Source organism: Lissotriton helveticus, chromosome 3_2 (assembly GCF_964261635.1).
Source record: "Lissotriton helveticus chromosome 3_2, aLisHel1.1, whole genome shotgun sequence".
NCBI lineage: Eukaryota > Metazoa > Chordata > Amphibia > Caudata > Salamandridae > Lissotriton > Lissotriton helveticus.
This window is the reverse complement of record NC_136062.1, coordinates 383,130,986-383,145,442: the sequence shown is the minus strand read 5'-3', so window position 1 is coordinate 383,145,442 and position 14,457 is coordinate 383,130,986. Positions and strand designations below refer to the sequence as shown.

At 50.4% G+C, this 14,457-nt stretch overlaps 1 pseudogene across 1 annotated transcript in view; it reads left to right on the top strand.

Moving 5' to 3' along the window:
* Positions 1–14,457, top strand: part of LOC144826013 (tuftelin-interacting protein 11-like) — a 187,985-nt pseudogene that overhangs the window by 42,543 nt on the left and 130,985 nt on the right. The gene's annotated exons all lie outside the window — the stretch shown is intronic.

Genomic DNA, 14,457 nt, shown 5'->3' with positions numbered 1-14,457 from the left:
TTGGCATCTTAAAGGAATTTTCTTATTTGGGTTGCCATGCTTATTGTTGTTTAACAGTGGAGAAGCGTGGCTCAGTGGTTAGAGGCGGCAGACCCTGAAGCTGAGATTGACTGTGGACCAGGGTTCGATTCCCCGCCTCGGCGGGTCTCGGGCTCAAAATTCCACGGACTCGACAATTCTCGCTCTGGTGCCTACTCAACTCACGGGGTCACACTCTGCGACTCTGGGCAATAGCTTGCTTAATCTCCACTACGGCCCCTCGCGGTGGGATGCCTGGCTTTCACCTTGTGGACACCCTGCCGGGGTTTCTCACAGGGGAATACCAGGACGGGTTCCCTAAGCAAGTGCCGGGACGCTCACGAGCAGCTGTGCGCTTTACAGGTCCAACACATTTATTAGCCATTCCACTGTTGCTTAAAACGAAATGGCACTTGGCCACTGAATGGCCACACTGGTCGTATTCCTGTCTGCAGCTAAATGCTGCAAGAAATAAATTGTTACACTCCTATTTATTTATGGATCACTCCTTATTAGAGGACTCAATACTTTTGTTAAAAGCAAAAAAAAAAAAACTGAAACCCACGTTCACTGCCTAGGGTATTGGATTACATTTCATCCTGACACAATTAGAAAAACTGCTCCCTCCCAGAAGGTCCTGCATGTAAAAATTAGCAGGTAAACAAAGCACTAGCATCACTGAGCTAATAAACAGACTTACTCTGGACATTCTATACCATCCTGAAATACAGCTTTCTGCCGACTGCTATCTGATTAGTTGGTTGCAAAAGACTATTGATTCTGCTGGATGAACATTATAGAGGGGATGTCTGTTATAGCTCTTCAGCATGTAGAGGTTTTATTGGAGGAATTCTCAACGGAACTACTTTGGGAGAAACTCATTTGAATTGATATGATACTAGTGAGTTGATGGGCTACCTCTGCCAGTTTACCATGTGATTTTCTGGGGAGCATAAACCTGTAGTTAAGCATCCTCCGAGCCACAGTTAATTTGACACTTCAGAATGACAGATGCACTTTTAATAGTACTCATTTGGTTGTCCCAGTCTTTTCTGCCAGTAACACATTAACTTCTGATGAGCTGTGCTATTCATCTGTGATATTACCATTTAAGAACCCTGTTTAAAATCTCTGAATCTTTCAGCTCCTCACTTGAGTAGACAAACCATCACAAGGTTGCAATAAACTGGAAAGGCCACAACTCGGAACTGGTTGTGAAAGGCGTGTGTGGCTATAAATGCACATACTGTGAATACATCTACCATCTAGTGTTGGGCCTGGATGTGTGCAAGTTGTTTTTCTACAAAGTCTTTAGAATCACATGGTACTGTGACGCCTCCTCTTTCTGGTAATGCGCATGGTCATCGACTCCATTGTAAAATTGTTTTCTTCTTTCTTCTATTGGGTTCGGATATGTCTTCTTCGTCCCCCAATTTCGTCTCGCCACCGTGCTTCCACGGTGATGGAACAGACGCCATTCTGCTACTGTCCTCACTGCCACGCGAAATACCCTCGTACTGACCTTCATAGAGTCTGTAATTTGTGCCTGGCTGCCGAGCACAACGAGGTTGCCTGCGACACTTGCTGCTCCTTCTGCTCCATAAAGAATCAGTGATCGTCTGGCTCAACATCTTGAGATGCCAGGAGGAGCGGAGATGACTCCTTAGATCTCTTCGGCCCCAAGGACTTTGTTGGAGAACACCACCCACAATCATTGGCCACAGATGAGGATGCTTTCTCCCCTGGCAAAAGCTCCGCCTCTGATCTGGAGATCGAGGCTCTTCCCCCAGCGTAGGCAGCCATGAGTACAGTTGTCCCTCCCCGTCAACATCACTCACAAGCTGAGCCGCCCCTTTCCAAGGGTCGTCGAGTCTCTCTGGAGCACCAGAGACTGGCCACCACTGCCTTCGGTCCATGGTCTACAACCGACCACCAAATTGGGACCTAATTCCCGCTGTGGCTCTGTGACAATATAACCATTGAGGACTCAGCGCCATGTGTGCCCACCTCGGAGCCGACCCGACCGTCTTAGATGACACCTTAGGCATCGAGATAGAAACACTTGGTAATACATCCCCAAATGGGCCAGATTCTCACCAGCCCTCCAGAGCCTGCTGCTCAGCTGTCTAAATGTCAGCTGTCCTTCGCGGTAGCCTTTTACAAGCCACATCCACCCAAGCAGTGCAAGAAAATGGGCAAAGCTCCCAGCCCTTTGCTCGTCACTCTCCCACAACCTCCTCTTCCCTATACACCTCAGGGATTACCTCACTCTGGCATGGGGGGCCAGGGTAGAGAGCGCCCCTTCGACACTCCTCATCAGGGCAATACTTTGCATTCCTATAACGCTGACTGTAGGACACAGATCCCGACCTGCACCCTGCCCATCGCTTGACTCTGGATGGCTCCACGTCCTACAATGATCTCATTGGTAGGCCTGCCTCCTTCCTCAATGTGGACCTCCACACTGAAACTTTGGTGCAGGACTTCCTTTTGGAGATCCTGTCCTCCACCCACCGATCCACCCAGTATGTACCTATGCTCTCACTTCCCTGACATCTTTCAGGACCCTTGTTGTGCCAGGATCATCACACCCACAGCATACAAGAAATGCAAAGCTTCCCTTACTGACCCCTTTTACATTCGTGGTCTTCTACTACCAGACTCCCTGGGTGCAACTTCCGCCTGTAAAAGGGCCAACTCCCAGGCTGCTGGTGATGCCCATCCACTAGATTAAGCAAACTTATGGATGCTGTGTGGAAGAGGATAGCAGCACAATCGACCAACCATTGGTGGATTGACAACTCTATTGGGATGCTCTCCAGATATGGACGTGCCCATTGGGATAATATGGAGGAGTTCCCCGAGAAGCACAGGCTTCGCACAGGCGAAGTGGCTATGAATTCAGGGAAAGCATATCTTGAACACCCCCATCTGCTATGCATTGGATGCCACAGACACTGCTATGTGGGGGTGGGTGAGGGGGGTGCAATTACAGTGTCCTACTCCTCAGGCATGCTTGGCTCCGTATCTCCGGCTTCAAACAGAAAATCCAACAAGACTTGCTCAACCCGCTGTTTGATGGCCAATATCACTTTGGATCGCAAGTTGACCAGTTGGTGGAAAAAATGAAGAAAAATAAAGAGATTGGAAAGCAATGAGTGCCCTTTAAAAACACCAACTACTTGTGGCTCCTTTTGCTGCAGTTATACCGTGCAGGCTCAAAGACCACCTTCCCTGAGGCTTCCACGTTTTAATAGCGTCCACTAGCACAGCAGTCCTCCGTAGAGGCTATTTTAGAGGGTCCTCCAGAGGCAACAACTCAAAAGGCAGGAGTAAAGCTGGCACCGCAAAGGAGCCAACGCCACCATAAAGCCCTGACTTGCCTCTCATTTCCCTCCAATCTCGTGACAGCTGTCATGGGCTTGGCATGGGGGTAATAGGGCACCTATAAAGGTTCTTTTCCGCTTGGCAGAATATCACCTATTACGGGAACAGTTCCGAGCACTCCTTCTAAAAGGGGCCATATAACCTGTCCCGCACCATAATCAACAGGGCAGAAGAGCTGTACTGCCAAAAAAGACTGTTCCCTCCAACCACTTCTAGACCTCAGTCCCCTATATCAATAAATTCTTTTAGAGCACTTGCACATGTTTTCTATACAGGATGTCACCTGCTACTGCAACAAGGCTACTTAATGGCCTCTCTCGGACTGAAGGACGCTTATTTTCACATACCAATCCACCCGGCACATTGCTAGTATCTCTGGTTTGTAGTCCGCGTAAAACCTTACCAGTCCCTACGTGTCATCACTGCATCCAGGGTGTTCACTAAGTGTCTCTCTGTGGTCGCCGCCCAGCAGCGCAGATAAGGCTGTCCATATCTTCCCCTATCTAGACGACTGCCACATTTAGAGTGCCACTCTTCAGAAATGCCACAAACACATACAGCTTATGATGAACCTCCTTCACGAGTTAGGGTTTACCATCAGCGCTACAAAAATCCAACCTCCAACCCCTCCAGATACAGCCCTACCTGTGGGTATTCCTCAACTAAGAAGAACCATGGCCTATTCAAACGATGCCAGGAAGGACACAGTCCTACCAGACACTAATCCCTCATTTTTAACCAGACTACTAAATCACAGTCAAGACAGTCATCCGCCTCCTCTGTGTTGGAAAGGTGATCCCAGGGGAGACAGAAGGTGTCTGACTGCCCACCCCGAGACCCACCTCTCTCTATAGAATAGGCCGAGCGCCGTAGGGAGGCCTCTTTGGCGAGGCTCCTCTCCTACAATCGTAACAGCTGAGTAATCACACTACTACAGACTGACACCACACGAAGGAATATTCACAAGAATCTTTATATAAGAAAAGAAGGCACGTTCTTGGCAGGTTAGAAGGCAGGGATCGAGGAATCCGTAAAGTCTCGGTTTCGGGAATAAGGGGGTAGCGGGACAGTCTTGGCACCAACTGATGCGTGGATAGTTCAAGGGGTCAGGCCGCGACAGCGTCAGCAGGGCCTCGAGAGTTCAGCGTGATCAGGCCGCGACAGCGTCAGCAGGGCCTCGAAGATGGTTCAGCTCGGTCAGGCCGCGTCAGCAGGGCCTCGAAGATGGTTCAGCTCGGTCAGGCCGTGACAGCGTCAGCAGGGCCTCGAAGATGGTTCAGCTCGGTCAGGCCGCGACAGCGTCAGCAGGGCCTCGAAGATGGTTCAGCTCGGTCAGGCCGCGACAGCGTCAGCAGGGCCTCGAAGGTTCCAGGTGCATGAGTTCGGATCCGGATCAGCCACGACAAGGTCAGCAGGGCTTCGACTCCAAGATACAACTGGCGTCATAAACCAGGGCTGGCCCAGATATAGGACTGGCGTCCTTTGATGTCCGGACCCTCGCGCCTGGGGGTCAGAGGGGCCGGGATGATGGTGTCCAGACACCCAGCAGGGGGGTGGAGCCAGCGCCCAGGGAGGCTGGAGGGCAATCGATACCAGGCGTCCGGGGACGGCTGGAGGCCCATCGGAACTCCCCTCCTCCGGAATCCGTCAAGTGGCCACTCTACCACCTGGGAGGATCTTGGTGCCTCGATGTCGGGGCTTCGCTGGGGCCTGGGCCAGGGATGGCTGCGGCCACGTGCTCGGGACGTGATGGGCCAAAGATGGAGTCGGGCTGGAAATGGTGGCCTGGCATGGTCGCCAGACCGGCAGTGTTGGCGAGCAGGGTCCGCCGGGGTCCCAAGGGGGAGAGCCGTGGGTTGCCAGGGGGGCTGCTCTCGTCGGTGGTTCGTGTTCAGGGGGGTCGACAGCGGGTCGATGGAGGCTGATGTCGTCCCGGGCCTGCCATGCGGGAGGGGTAGGACCACGCCACGAGGCCGGGTCCAACACTCTGCATGATTGCTTCCTGTATTGCCATGGTGCCACATGCCAGGCTCCACTTGCATCATCCATTGCAGGAGTGCCTAGTGCACCACTAGTCTCAGACTGAGTGCATTTGGGATGTACTAGTGTTCACCTGCCGTCATACTTGTCACTCTCTGCAGTGGTAGAACACAAAAGGGCAGACTTTTATTGACCCAATTCCGCAGTGGACCATTACAACAGATGCCTCCCTTACAAGATAGGATGCTAACTAACAGGACCTCACTGTCCAAGGATAGTGAAAACTCAGTCACCAGTAGCTCCACACTACCAACCTGAAACAGCTATCTGTCCACCGTGCATTGAAGACTTTCCTTCCTCACTTTACTGGCAAGGGTAGTTCTCATTAAGACTGACAACATGACAGCCATGTATTAGATTGCACCTTATATCTCCAGCTCTCACCTAGCCCAGAGTATTTAGCTATAGGCACTCCACCACAAGAAACATCTGCTAGCGGAGTACGTTCTGGGAGTGGACGTCTTTGTCTGCTTCTTCAGCAGGATGAGGCAACTAGTGCTAGAGTTGGGAACACTACCTGCATGTCCTTCTCCAATACTTCTGCCATTGGTGATTCCCAGAGATGGACCTCTTCGCCACGGCAGAAAACGCCAAATGCTCAAGCTTTACCTCCAGGTTCCCACGCTCCCAGTTCTGGGGCAATGCACTATGGATGAATTGGTCAGGGATATTTGCCTATGCTTTTCGTCTTATCCCACTACTTTGTTTGTGGATCGGAGGCTTCGACAGGCGTCTCTTACCTACATATGTGGGCTGCCACCTGGGTATGTTTATCCTGGTTTACTACTCTGATCGTACTCTGTGGCACCACATGCGAGTATCCCAAATAGGCCGTACCTTTTCAGGCAGAACCATGGAGAAATCAGGCATCTAATCCTCAGGTCTCTCAATCTTGTGATCTAGCTCCTGAATTTTTAGAATTTGGGAACCATAATCTTCCACCGGAAGAATGAGCATTCTCAAGGAAGCACGCAGGCCCTCCAAGTGGAAGATTTGTGTACTACTGTCATTCAAAACATATTGACCCTTTCACAGCCAAAGTGCAGGATATTGTCTGCTACCTACTTCACTTGCAGACTTCTGGTTTTGCTTTCACTTACATCGGGCTGTACCTAGTTGCGGTAGCCGCCTATTTTCAGAAGAGACAACACATCTCCCTTATAGAATTAGTCATTAATGCTTTCATCGAGCGTATCCACATTCTTCCTCGGGTTCACCAGCCATGTCATGGAACCTCTGTATTCTACTGACTACACCCATGGGTCCTCTAGTAAAACTTCTACCCCTCCAGTTTCTCTCTTGGAAGGTGGCCTTTTTGGTAACTTCACTCGGGCATATCCGTTGGCTTCAGAAATTAATAAATACACAGACCGGGTTGTTCCCCCCCCCCCCCCCCAACCAATCCAAAAATTCCTCTGTACGGTGGTCTCAGAGTTCCACCTTAATCAATGCATTGAACTCACTGTCTTTTTCCCACAACCAGACTCCGTTGCAGAGTGGGCTTTCCATACTATGGATGTTAAGCAAGCCCTCATGTACTATATTGACCGGTGTAAACCGTTTAGAAAAACGCAACAGCTCTTTATTACTTACTCCAAACCCCAGAAAGGAAAGGTCCTATCCAAATCAGGTATTGTAATATGGATCGTTAAGTGCATCCAGATATGCTATGCTATGCTATGCTATGCTATGCTAAAGCTAACGGAACCTTTCCCATTCCTCCTAGAGTCCACTCCACTCTAAAAAAAAAAAGCGTCTCTGTGGCCCTATAATGTCACCAATATTATACTGACAAGACTCATGGGTCCTCCTTCAAACTTCTGCCCCCTCCAGTTTCTCTCTTGTAAGGTGGCATTTCTGTTTGCCATAACTTCACTCAGGTGTATCAGTGAGCTTCAGAACCTAACTTCAAAATACACAGGGTTGTTCTCAATACCAACCTACTCCACTCTGAAGAAAGGCACCTCTGTGGCCTTTCTGGATAACATTTCAATAGCCGCTACTTGGTCCATACTACATACCTTTACAAAACATTACTGTGTTGATGTGCTAGCCTGCCAACAAGCCTATGTTGGCCAGGCAGTACTACATACAGTTTTTGAGACTGCAGCAACTGGGGGAGGACTACTTTATAGTCTATGCATAGCATTTGTCTCTACAGCCACACATACCATGAACGGAAAATGATACTTACCTCGTAAGAATCTGTTTGTGGCATGTAGTGCTGCAGATTAATATGTGCCCACCCTCTTCCCTGGATGCCTGTGACCTTTGCAGGGATTTTTCGAATTCACTTTCCTCTTTTCTGCGTGGACATCTGTGTATATCCTTCGCTTCACATTCCATCCTCAACCACTGTGCTGGAAAGCAATCTAACAATGCAGTTGATGACCATGCACATTACTAACAAGAGGAGGAGTCGCTGTAGCTCGTCACTCGAAATACTGCTTAGAAAGAAAAACAACTAGCATAGACCTGGGCCAACACTAGGTGGCAAGAGTATCCACAGCATGTGACTCTAGAGCACTACATGCCACAAATAGATGCTTACTGGGTTAGTGACCTTTCCCTGATTTGTAGCCATGAAGGCCCTGGTAGTGCCTCAGGGTGATACTATTTTTAAATAGCCCTCAGTAATGTTAAGTTCGAGGCATGTGGGCTGCTAAATTCATATCTAGTGCATAGATCGCCGCCTAGTGTTGGGTCCGGATGATTGCCAATTGTTGTCCTGGAAGAGTCTTCGAAGTATCACAAGATAGGTGGCTCCTCCCCTGGACTACAGTGCGCATGGGCATCGGCTCCATCCCCAGATTGTTTTTTTCCGCCATTGGGTTCGGATGTGATTTCGACGCCTCCTTGTCGGAATCGAACACTTACTTCCTTAAGGCCAAAAGGCCTTCGATACTCGCGTCGGTATTGTTGCGAACGGTCCCGAGCATCGTCCGACTCTTCGTGTCGGACTTCTGGGGAGTTGCTACTCTTCGGACATCGAGGCCCTGTACTCGCAGCGAGACACCGACGACATCATCATGGAACGGAGTCCGTTCAAGCGCTGCCCCGTGTGTGGGTCCAAGTACCAACACATCGACGTGCATCCTGTTTGTAATAAATGTCTCTCGCCGGATCACGACGAGGACAACTGCATGGCCTGCTCCAAATTCAGGTCAAAGAAGACACTCCAGCATCGGCGCGCGGCGCGCCTCGAGGCCTTGCACGCAGCACCGGCACCCGACGACATATTCGACGACCCCGCAGAAGACGGCCGAAGCCATCATCTTGAAATTTCACCGCCATCAACGGAGGTCGAGGCCGATCCAGACGAATACATCGAAGGACAGAGCCAAGACCTTGAATACGTCGATGAGGTAGGGGACGACGAAGAAGTCTATGGGGCCGCGGAAGATAGCTCGGAGGAAGAGCTATGCCCCGAAAGTTACTCGACTCCGGCTCAGGTCACGGGATCGCCACTCGGCCTTACCCACGACCCTGCACCGATATCCCCAGCACCGCCTTCGGGCCGGCCACGGATACACCGGGGGAGCCGTTGTTGCGCGTATCGAAACTGAAACCGCAACCAGTACAGTCGACAACATCTAAGATGGCCGACGTCACGCCTAAACCGAAACCTACGGTCTCGACAACATCTAAGATGGCCGAAGACACGTCGAAAACGAAACTGAAACAAACGGCTTCGACGACCTCTAAAATGGCCGACGTACCGTCCAAAATTACTATGCCGGCTCCGTCTTCGACTCCGTCGCCCTTAGGCCCTACGAAGCCGAAGTAGGCCGTCGAGTCACCGGCGCCACACGCGGTGGCCAAGGACACGTCCTCGAAGAAGGTAGTCCATCACGTCTCGACGGCTGGAGCGTCAATCTCCAAACAGACGGTCGAAGCGAAGGCCACTAAAGGCCAGGATCCGAAAGCCGGAGCCATTACTCCTCGGCACAAAGACACCGGATCTGCATCGACGGCGTCGGCGCCTAAGAAAGCTGCAGGGCAGCGAACCGTTGGAGTGAAATGAATGAATGAAATGAAAAGCGTTTTTATTGAGCGCAGCAGCTGCCCTGAGGCGTCCAGGCGCTATAACTAGAACAGAGTCTTCCAAGTAGAAGGGCCGGGGAAGGTGAGAGTTAGTGGAACAGGAGAGTTTTGAGCTGCTTACGAAAGCTCGTCAGATTGGAATTGCTTCTCAGGAGGTAGGGAAGGGCGTTCCAGAGATTGGGGGCATTGTGAGCAAAAGAGCGGCCTCCTGCTCTGGCTCTCTGAATCCTAGGGACTTTAGCCAAAAAGGCATTAGATGAGCGGAGCGATTTGTTAGGTTTATAGGGTGAAATCAGGGAATGGTTAATTTCTGGGCCGGTTTTCCAAAAGGCTTGGTGAGCTATGCACAGTGATTTAAATTTGATTCTGTCCCTGATAGGGAGCCAATGCAGAGTTCTTAGGCCGGATTTTATCGAGACTCTACGAGAGACTCCCAGCAAGATACGGGCTGCACAGTTTTGTGTTCGCTGTAGTTTTTGCAAACTATACTCCGGGGCCCCGAGGTACAGGGAGTTGCTGAAATCAAGGCGTGATAGAATTAAACCTTGTATCACTATCTGTTTGGCCTCAAAGGGAAGAAGATGGAGGATTTTTTTAATCGTCCTAAGGAGGCCAACACAGACAGCCGATATCTTGGTGGCCTGTGTGTTAAAAGTCAGCGATTTGTCCAACCACACCCCCAGGCTTTTTATGTTGTCTCTGGGAGTGGGAGGGGCACCCATACTCAGAGGCCACAGCAGCTCCAGGGTGGTAGGTGCTGCAGGGCCAAGTAGCATGAGCTCCGTTTTGTCATTGTTGAGCTTTAGACAAGACCCCGTCATCCAGCTCTTGATCTCCTCCAAGCATGTTATTAGGTTGGACTGTGGCTGACCGTCATTCCCCTGCACAATAGAGACCACTAGCTGGGTATCGTATGCAATGTCAAGCAGCTGGTTACGCTCGAGGAATTCGGTCTCTAGGATTTTGGTGGTCCAGGGAAGCAATGAGATTGGGCGGTAATTATTCAGATTGGCCGGATCTGAGGTGGTTTTCTTCAATAGTGCCCGAACCATGGCATGTTTCCAGGCCGGGGGCACTATCCCTGATTTTATAGAATTCAGAAGTTCCAGCAGTGTGGGGAGAATGGCTGCATCAGCCGAAGTCAATACGCTGGGAGGGGCAGAGTCCGATGGAGAGCCAGACTTTATTTGGGACATCAGAGGCCTAAGTGTTTCGAGATTCATCAAAGTAAACCTGGTAAGACCATTCTGAGGAGAGTCTCCAGTGTTTGTTTCCACATCTGAGTTATGAGAGGGGGGTTCTGTTACAGGATCCGGAAAGGAAAGGTAGATTGTATTAACCTTCTCAAAGAAAAAGTCGGCCAGTTCATTGCATCGGGAGAGTGGATTATGGTTGTCTGCAGTGGGAGATGGGAGCGTAGTCAGGGTTTTTAATATTCTGTATATCTCTTTGGGTTTGGATTTAGCCATCATTATTTTTCCATTGTAAAAGGCTGATTGGGTGGTTTTGATTTCGGATTTATACAGCCTGATTGCTTCCCTATAAATGACTTTGTCAGCCTCATTAAAGGTCATTCGCCATCTCCTCTCCAGTCTCTTACAGACCCGTTTCCTTTCCCTGAGCTCCTCTGAGTACCAAGGTGCAGTTTTTTCCTGCCTTTTGGGGCCTGATGTGCGGAGGGGGAGGACGGTGTCCAGAGAGTTTGTAATCCATTTGCAAAATAGGTTATTATTAGTGGATGGATCGCAGGTGAGAGCAGGTCTAGTGGTGTTGAGAATATTAGACCAGTTATCGATGTGAAGCTTGGGCCAGTTACGTACTTTGCGCGAGGTAGGAATAGAAGGGGGGGCTTTATTCGTAGTCCAACTAAAGGGCACCAAAAAATGGTCCGTCCAGGGGAGGCGATCAATTCTGCCCACTTTAAGGTTTTTGCAATTACTAAATATCGGGTCCAGAAGATGCCCCTTGATGTGAGTTGGTGATGGGACATATTGCTCCAATTGCATAGCAAGTAAGCTAGCTGTGATTTCTGAGGCGGAGGAATCTGAGATGTTATCAAAGTGGACATTGAAGTCTCCGAGCAGGGTGAAATTCGAGGGAGAGATGACCAGTTCAGCCGCTACAGTAGGGAGGGCTGTTTCAAACGTTTTGCTTGATCCCGGAGGGCGGTAGATAAGAATCCCAGTAAAGCTATCGTTGGGAGAAAGTTCGATGGTGAAAGATAGGCTTTCACAGCCCGCAATAGGCTCCGGGGAGTGACGACATGTATAAATGTCCTTTATATATGATGGCGACACCACCACCTTTTCCTTGAGGACGGTCTAGACGGGCTATCTGGTAGCCAGGTATTAGGGCTTGGACCACATCTGGCTCGGTGTCTGGGGTTAGCCAGGTTTCGGTCATAAAGATAGCATCAGGAGCAAGATCGTCCAACAGTAAGGCTATCTCTAGGCTATGTTTTGGGAGGGACCTGCAATTAAGAAGAAACATGCGGTATTCTCTCAGGGCCGGTTTGGTCGAGAGGGTCATAATCTCAGTTTTGCAATGAGGGCAGCAGCGAGGAGTTTCCAAAGGGTGAAAGTGGTGACAGCAGCTTAGTGATGTGGATGGACATAATTGATGTAACAGGTCCCTATTGTACGATATCCTGTGTTCCTTGAATGGGGCAGGGGTTGTGGCCCCTGGGCCCGGTTGGGCTCGGACGGGCGCAGACGGGCTTGCCTTTGGCTTGCCTTTGGCGCGCCGCCGGCGCGCCCGCTGCGCCCGCCCGCTGCGCCGACGGGGAAGAGACTCCATGATATAGGGCAGAGGAGGGGTGGGGCTACAGGGAGCAGCTAGAGTGCTCACCTCTTTCACGCCTAAGATGGCGTCTGCCACTGTGCGCGCCTGCGTGAAGGCGGGGTTCAAGCCCCGACGAGGGAACAAGGAGGTAGGTGAAGTTAAAATTGTAGTAATCACAAATATTTCACACAAATCATAAGTTTTTACAATGGCGTTTTTTTAAAAAGTTCTGCGCCTAACCCCCGGCTTTCCGCCTCAGGGGACACCAGTTCTAGTCGAGGATTCATCGGTGCCTTCTGCCACGCCGAAGGCCTCCAAAGCGGGCGAACATGAAGCATCGGTCGTCAAACCCTCGGCTTCATTTACTAAACAGGTCACCGAGTCGCTCAAGAGGATTCAGGAGAAAGCCCTGCCGTCGACAAAGACTGCGCCATCGGATCCGAAACCGATGGAGCCACCTGCCAATAAGTCGACGAAACTTATCTACACACTACCGCCAAAGGTGCCACCAAAGGCGTTTGCACCCCAAACGGTGCCGAAGACCTCGGGGACTTCGGAACATTCCACGTCCAGTGCTATTTTGCCTCAACAAACAGCATCTGAAGACGAACGTGAGCATTATATCGATGCCCACACAGGGATAATGACACTTTATAAGAGAAAGATCAGTTCCCAGCCACTGGAGTCATTTGTAATTCCACTGAAAAAGAAAAGGCAACCACAGGACATACCTGCCCTTGTTGAACCTCTGCTACCTCCCCCAAGGAGGAGTCCAACACCTTCCCCCAACCAATCAGGGGGTGAGGATGATGACCGAGATGAACAATACAACTTCCCTACTGGCAATGACCCTGATGTGAATCAGGACTCATATGACGACGCTGGGGACCAGGGAAGTCATCAGGTGGTGCAGGACCCACAAGGTTTTGGGGCACGTACATCACCAACTGAGGATTCAGCGGCTTTCAATGCTTTAATTGAGAGGGCAGCTGCAAATCATAATGTAGATATGCATGCTGACCCAGTGGAAGAGGATTTCCTGTTTGACACTTTCTCTGTCTCCGAAAGAACAGTCAAAACACTTCCTATGTTGAAAGGTGTCCTTAAACATGCGCCAGAGATCTTTAAAGAACCTGCGAGAGTGGTAAACCCACGTATTGAAAAAAAATACAGGCCTGCGCCTGGGGACCCTGCCTATATTTGGGGACAGTTGCCTCTGGATTCGTTGGTGGTCGCAAATGCCCGCAAGAGGGCAAACTCCCAAACAACTGGTGAAGCTCCTCCCCCAGACAAGGAGTCGAAAGTGCTTGAGGCATCTGGCAAGAGGGTGGCTGCACAGGCTGCTAATGTATGGCGTATCGCAAACACACAGGCACTGTTAGCGCGTTACGATAGGGCGCATTACGACACCCTAGAACAGCTCCTTCAACATCTGCCTGATGAGTATAAAGAAGCTGGAGAAATGCTCATACAAGAGGGAAAGCTTATATCAAACGCTGCAATAAAATGCGCACTTGATGTAGCGACACAGCGGCTAGAGGAATTAACACTAGCGTCATGCTAAGGCGCCAAGCCTGGCTTCGTATATCTGGATTTAAGCCTGTCATCCAAACTACAATCCTCAACCAGCCCGTCAATCCTGACAGACTGTTTGGTCCAGATTTAGACACCACACTTGAAAAGATTAAAAAGGACAACGAGACTGCTAAGTCCATGGGGGCACTTCAATCACAACAGTTCAGGGGCAACACTTTTCGTCGCTCAGGTGCGCGTAGTGTTACCAGAGGACACATGGGACAACAAACACAATTCACGAAAGGTGGTGCGCAATCCTCGTACCCTAAGCAAGGTAGAGGGGGTTACCGAGGTAACAGTGCCAAAGGCAGAGGCAGAGGGAACACCAACTCCCGTTCCTCTGCCGCAAACAAACAGTGACTCCCTGTCACTGCCCCCCGACCATCCAACACCTGTCGGGGGAAGACTCCAGCAGTTCCTGCCGGTTTGGTCGTCCATCGCAACGGACAGGTGGGTGAGAAAACTAATCCAGTACGGGTATTGTTTGGAGTTAACATCCACTCCTCCCAACATTCCCCCAAGACACCGTCCTATGTCGGCAGAGCACTTGCACTTATTGCAGCAGGAAGTGCTAGTAATGCTGCAAAAAGGAGCAATCGAACTCGTGCCAGT